This window comes from Eutrema salsugineum, unplaced genomic scaffold (assembly GCF_000478725.1).
Source record: "Eutrema salsugineum unplaced genomic scaffold, Eutsalg1_0 scaffold_7, whole genome shotgun sequence".
Classification (NCBI taxonomy): Eukaryota; Viridiplantae; Streptophyta; class Magnoliopsida; order Brassicales; family Brassicaceae; genus Eutrema; species Eutrema salsugineum.
In genome coordinates, this window is record NW_006256486.1 from 8518573 (window position 1) to 8525009 (window position 6437).

At 42.6% G+C, this 6437-nt stretch overlaps 1 non-coding gene across 1 annotated transcript; it reads left to right on the plus strand.

Annotated features, from left to right (window-relative positions):
- Positions 1-1665: 1665 nt before the first annotated feature.
- On the plus strand, positions 1666-1772 carry LOC112083288. Its single transcript, XR_002897576.1, has one exon. It is a non-coding gene; the product is annotated as a small nucleolar RNA R71 (small nucleolar RNA).
- The last annotated feature ends 4665 nt before the right edge of the window (positions 1773-6437 follow it).

Sequence of the window (6437 nt, forward strand, 5' to 3'; positions counted from 1 at the left end):
CACATCCCACCTCTCACATCAATAATAGCTCCTGCAGTTGCTAAGAATGGCCTGCCCAAGATAAGAGGATCTACTGGCTCTTCATCCATCTCCAGCACAACAAAATCTGTTGGAACCTCAAAACCACCAATCTTGACAGGTAGATCTTCCAACATACCAACAGGCAATCTAACTGATCTATCTGCAAGGATAAGAGAAATCCTTGCAGGCTTGAAAACTCTAAAGCCCAGCTTCTTTGCTATGGAGAATGGCATCAAGCTGACTGATGCTCCTAGATCACAAAGACATCCAGAGAATAGAAGAGGTCCAATGGCACAAGGGAGTGTGAAACTCCCTGGGTCAGTTAACTTCCTTGGAATGGACTTCTTCTGAATGATAGCACTACATTCATGACTTAGTACTACCATGCCCTGAAGCTCTTTTGTCTTGTTCAGAATGGCATCCTTTAAGAACTTCCCCATCTTTGGCATCATTAAGAATGCATCAATGAGAGGCATTGTGAGTGGTGTCTCATTGAGTGCCTTCTCAAATACAGCTCTTGCCTTGTCCACTAGTTGCTTCTTTAATCTCCCTGGAAATGGGAGCTTGGGTTGGTATGGAGGTGGTGGCACATATACTTTTTCTGGTTCTGGTTCCTTTGCTACCTCTTTACCCTTTTCTGTCCTTGGTTTCTCATCAACTTGATCATCCTTTAAGGCTGCCTCCCCCTCAGTTTGATCATTGTCCTCAATGATCACATTATTGTTCTGAATACCAGGTAACTCCTTTCCACTCCTCAGTGTAGTGGCCTTGGCATATTCCTTGGGGTTGGGTTCTGGTTTTCCAGGTAGGTGACCTTGGTTCCTTGAGCTTGATGCCTGGTTTTGCTTCAGTTCCTTGATTTCCTGTTGCATGGCTGCATTCTGACTTGCAAAGATCTGTTGACCCTGTAGTAGTTGTTGCAGAATACCAACCATATCTGAACCCATCTGTGGCTGTTGTTGAACCGGTGGTGGCTGAAACTGTTGTTGAACAGGCGCTTGCTGTTGGAACTGTGGAGGACCAAACCCTGGTGGTGCCTTTTGCTGATGTGTACTGAAATTAGGACCTTGAAATGCTTGTTGTTGCTGACCAAAACCTTGATTCTGACCAAACTGATTCTTTGGTTGAAAAGATCCTTGAAAGTTGTTCTTGGGAACAAAGTTCTGTGGAGCTTGAGAATTGGGATACACCTGGTCTTGTGGGTTAGCTACATTGGTGTTCCTGTAAGAGAGGTTTGGATTGGCATTACCATACTGATATCTCTGGAACCTCTGATTCCCAATGTAGTTAAGCTCTTCTTGGGTGAGACCCTCTTCACTGATGTTCTCAAAGATCTGAGATGGTTCCTCATACTCTCCAACAAAATGCATTGGCTTGTGAGTTACCAACTTCAACTTGTCTAATTCACTTCTCAACTTCTTAACTTCTCTGGTGAGCCTCTGTTCTGAGCTTGAACCTTCAGACCTATTTGATCTGTCATAGTCTTCACCATAAGTATCATTGCTCAATGCTAAGTTCTCCACTAGCTCTAAAGCAGCATGTATTTCTTTACCCAGAAAGTTCCCATTGGAAGCAGTATCCAGTTGGTTTCTAATCTTGGGAAGAGCTCCTCTATAAAGTGTGCTGAGAAGAGAAGCCTCACTAAACCCATGATGTGGGCATTGGTTTGTGTAGCTCCTGAATCTCTCATATGCTTCACCAAAACTCTCATTGCTGTGCTGAGTGAAGCTAGAGATTTGGTTCCTCAGTTTTGCAGTTCTTGAGGTGGAGAAGAACTTAGATAGAAAAGCATGCTTGCATTGCTCCCAAGTTTGAATGGAGCCTCTTGTAAGATTCTTCTCCCATTGATGAGCTTTGTCACCAAGACTGAATGGGAATAGTCTTAGCTTGAAGCTGTCTTCTGAAACTCCATTAAACTTGGTCAGATCACACACCTTATCAAACTGATCCAAGTGTTCCAAGGGATCTTCCATTGCTAATCCATGGAACTTTGAATTCTGGACCATATTCAGCAATGATGCCTTCACTTCAAAGTTGTTGTTTTGCACAGGTGGTGCCTGAATACCAGCTCCATACTGATGAGCATTGGCCCTGTCATTCTCTCCAACATAGACTTGGGGTTGCTCATATCTTCTTTGCTGTTGTTGGAAAAGGTGGGGTTGGTGGTGCACTTGTTGTCTTTGCTGAACATTGGCCTGATGCCTCTGTTGATGAGCTTGAGCTTGTCCCTGGTGGACATAAGCTTGTTGATGGTGCACCTGTTCCTGATGAACATTACCCTGATGAAGCCCTTGACCAACTCCATTACCAGCTCCATTACCCTGAGCCTGTTGCTCTTGAACCGGTTGTTCTATATCTACCACGTGATCTCTTTGTTCTTCCATGTCAGCCTGATCAATCTGTCTACCACGTCTGTCCCTTCTCCTCCTTGGTACCAAAAGGTTGATGTTGTCGTTGAGAGGGAAAGGTGGACCACAGCTTCTTGATCTAGACCTGGTGTTCATACACCTGAAATCACAAACAGAACTTGAAAGTAATCAGTAAGAACAAGTAAGTAAGCACTTGATCTCAAGAACAGATCAGAGCTTAATGCTAAACAAACCACAATTTGGCAACGGCGCCAATTGATAGACAAGACTTTTTAAGGTCTCAGGGCTATCAATCCCCTTGTCAAAGTAGCACAAAGAGGTTTATCAATCCAGATGTGGTGTTAGACACTAAACTATGTGATCAGGTTCTTAATTCAAGCAAACAAGAGTGATTTTGGTTAACTAAAGACAACTACAAACTTAAACAGGTTTAAAGACAAATGACAATGACAAATGATGTGAATATGATGGAGGCATGAGATTCTAGACATGATAGTTGGTTAGGGTGCTTTGGTGCTAAACTAGAAATGCTAATGACAATGATGAGACATGATTCAAATGATTAAGAACTCTAATCTAGGTTAATCCTCTCATGAAGGTATTAACCCCTATACTAATCCATTTTCAAACCAAATTCCCATTTGTGAAATATGAATCAATATACATTAATAAACAGTTCTCAATGATCATTCAAGCAAATTACAATACATCATCATGCAGAAAAATGCTTAAACCTCTAATACAACTCTTTCAGGAATTTCATCAAACACTTTTGGTGCATGAAATTCCCAGAATCTAGATCTCAAGTGATTATCAAGGATCTATCATAGAGAACAGTTGTTTAGAGAAATGAATCAATGAATCTAGCCCTAAGCACTCCTAATCTAACACTTTAGCACCCTAACCTACACATCTAGAACCTCATTAAGGTGACTACTCACTAATCATGATCAACACACTAAATCCTTTGCAAGAGGTATTGTTAATCATGATTAGAAGTTTGATTTGATGATAAGAAATGATGAATAAGATGGAAAGAAACTTTAAAATCGATATTAAGCTCTCTAAAACAAAGTGTATTAAGTAGGTTTTCACAAAAGGGGAAAGAAAACTAAAAGTAGATTAAAGGTCCTCTACAAATTAGGTCTAAAAACCTTATAAAGGAGGCTTGGGCGAACCGGGTCAACCCGGAACAAACCGGGCCTTGATGGGCAAATATGGGTTTGCCACGGTCTGGTGTGTTCTTGGTGTGACCGTGGCAATCCTGACCGTGTCAAAGCCTTCACTTGTGTTCTTGGTTCCATTTGATGCCTCGGTCTGATCAAGCTTCGTCTGAAACCCGTGGCAAGTCACCGTGTCAAACGCCGAAGATGTGTAAAAGTTGCCACGGTCAAGCCCCCAGACCGTGGCATTCAGACCGTGTCAAATCCCGTATGCATGTGAAATCCTTCCCAGCCAAGTATTTGTTTGCCACGGTCAAGTCTCAGACCGTGGCATTGAAACCGTGTCAAAACTCGAAGCTGTGTAAAAGTTGTCTCCAGCCAATTGTTCATTTGCCACGGTCAAGTCCCAGACCGTGGCATTCAGCTCGTGCCAATCGCCGAAGGTTGCAAGAAGTTGCCACGGTCAAGCCTCAGACCGTGGCACTAAGGCCGTGTTAATCGCCGAATGGTTGCAAAGTTCCTCTCAGCCAAGTGTGTGTTTGCCACGGTCAAGTGTAGACCGTGGTATGAAGATCACATCATTCACCGAGGGTGTGCAAAAGTTGCCACGGCCAAGTGTGGACCGTGGCATTCCATCGCGGCATGTTTAACTTAGTCATTCTGGGCTGTCTGGACCATCTCACATTCCGGAGAGTGTAACTTCCTGGATACTTGTCCGAATTGAGTGATTCCGGTTGCAGAAGATAGATGACTCATTTGACTCCAACTTTTATGAAGGAAGCTTCGGTGCTTGGGACGGTTAAAGCTTCCTGGAGGGGTCATCTTTGCAGTGCATTTACACGATCAGAGAAGGCCGTCTATACATACGTCCAGTCCGGAGACCGTATCTTTCTGCCCAAAGCTCCGAATTGACTGTTCTCGGATGTTCTGGAAAGAGGACTCAAGTGTCTCCGATTCTCATGAAGGCCCCGGAAACTGAATCGGCCTGGAAGTACTCGGTCCTTCGCATTTTTCAGAACTCGTCGGCTCGGTCCAAAACAACAGCGATACAGGGGTTTCTTCCGACGAGCTTAACTTCCTCCTCAGGCGTCCGAATTCCGTGATTCTACTTGCTATGAAACCGTGATCAAGTCCTCTCCAACTTCTATGAAGCACCCGCCATCCGAATCGGACCGGAAGGTTCCCCGGACAGGCGATTTCTGAGACATGTTTGCACCCGGAGATTTTGGCCATACACTTTACTCGCGGTACATGAAAATGGCCGGTAAACTCTTCCCGCGGTACATAAAAATGGCCGAGAAAACCTTACTGGTCAGCGAGAATGGCCGATAACCTCCAAAGATCCAGTATTTGCCACTTTTCAAGCTTTGCTCACCATACCACCTCCTGGATTCATCTTTTCAGCTCCAAATTCACCTGATAAACACTCAAAACATGCAAAGACTCATTGGGACCTAATGCATCTCCTAAGTTCTAAAACAAACCGTAAGGACCTAAAATGCATGAAATAAAACATGATTTGGAATGATTTATGCAACCTAAATGATGCAAATTATGAACATATCAACTACAAGTATGATGATGATTTCTCTGCCACAGACATAGACAGCAGCCATGAGACAATGGCGCCCATCCATTACCTCATCATACCCACGGTTCTACATCATTTTCCTTTCTTTTCTTTAGACGATTTTGTTTTTATTTGCCATCTTCTCATTCACACTCGGGACACTGTGATTTAATTCTAGGGGAGGATGTTCATCTTTTACTAATAAAATTTGGTTTGTTTAAAGTTTTATTTTTCGTAAATGGTCTTTCATAGAAGGTTTTCAAAAGGTTTTCAAAAAACAGGAACACTGATTCCAAAAACAGGAATAAGACCCATGCGCTTCTCGACTTTACATGATGGTTTCTTTTTGTGCTTAGTACTAGACTAGGTGGTAGCTAGAGTACTTGCACTACAAACTCCTACTAGAGGATTTCTAATCATGGAGATCTTTTCTAACAGGATATACTAGTTCATTATACTTGAATATTATCTTGACATCTAATTTTCTCATCATTTGTTTTAGCAGGCATCATTTTATACATCTAGGACATCGTCAGCTCATTTTGACCACTCTTTGTTGTCCTGGATGGCCAGTTCATCTTTAGCAGGTACAATACCCTTTACCTTAACCATCGTTTTGAACCTCATGCATTTTTCTCTAGCTTATATCAAAAGATATGTGCAAAAACACCAGAGAGGGAGGAACAACATAGTTTTCATTCACTCAAGGAAAGTCTGAAGGAATATGGGAAAGTGGAGCATTGATAACACCGTATTTTGACCACTTTTATGGATCATAATTATTTCTTATGTAGGTGTTTTACTCTGTTTTCAATGATCTTTAAAGTGTTTTCAATGTTTTAGAGTTTCAAAAGACTTTACAGGAAACTTGGGCAAAAGATATGCAATTTGGAACAAATGAGCAATTTTGGATAAATGCAGACCATCAGAGGTATGACAAGCGATGAAAAACTTCACACCATCTGATCACCCCCAAAATTTGAGACAACACAGAGGATCCAACCAGCTTTTTAATGAACTTGGTTTGGAGACAATCCAACGGTTAGATCTTCAGATACTCCCGATGCAAGAATGACACAAAATGCAGTTCGGAAGAGAGCCATGTGCCGGGACCGCGGCCAACACCTGTTTTCCCGCGGGTAGAGCCAGCATGACCGCATAACTTGGTAGTTCACTTTCCAGACGACTTAATTAAATCCCAGATCAATTCCTTTCGTTATTTTTGAAGCACTAAGTGTCCAGGACCACCCCAGAAGCTATAAATACCCTCTTTAGGTCATTCTAAAGAGGGGAATCGGAGGACCGAAACTTAGA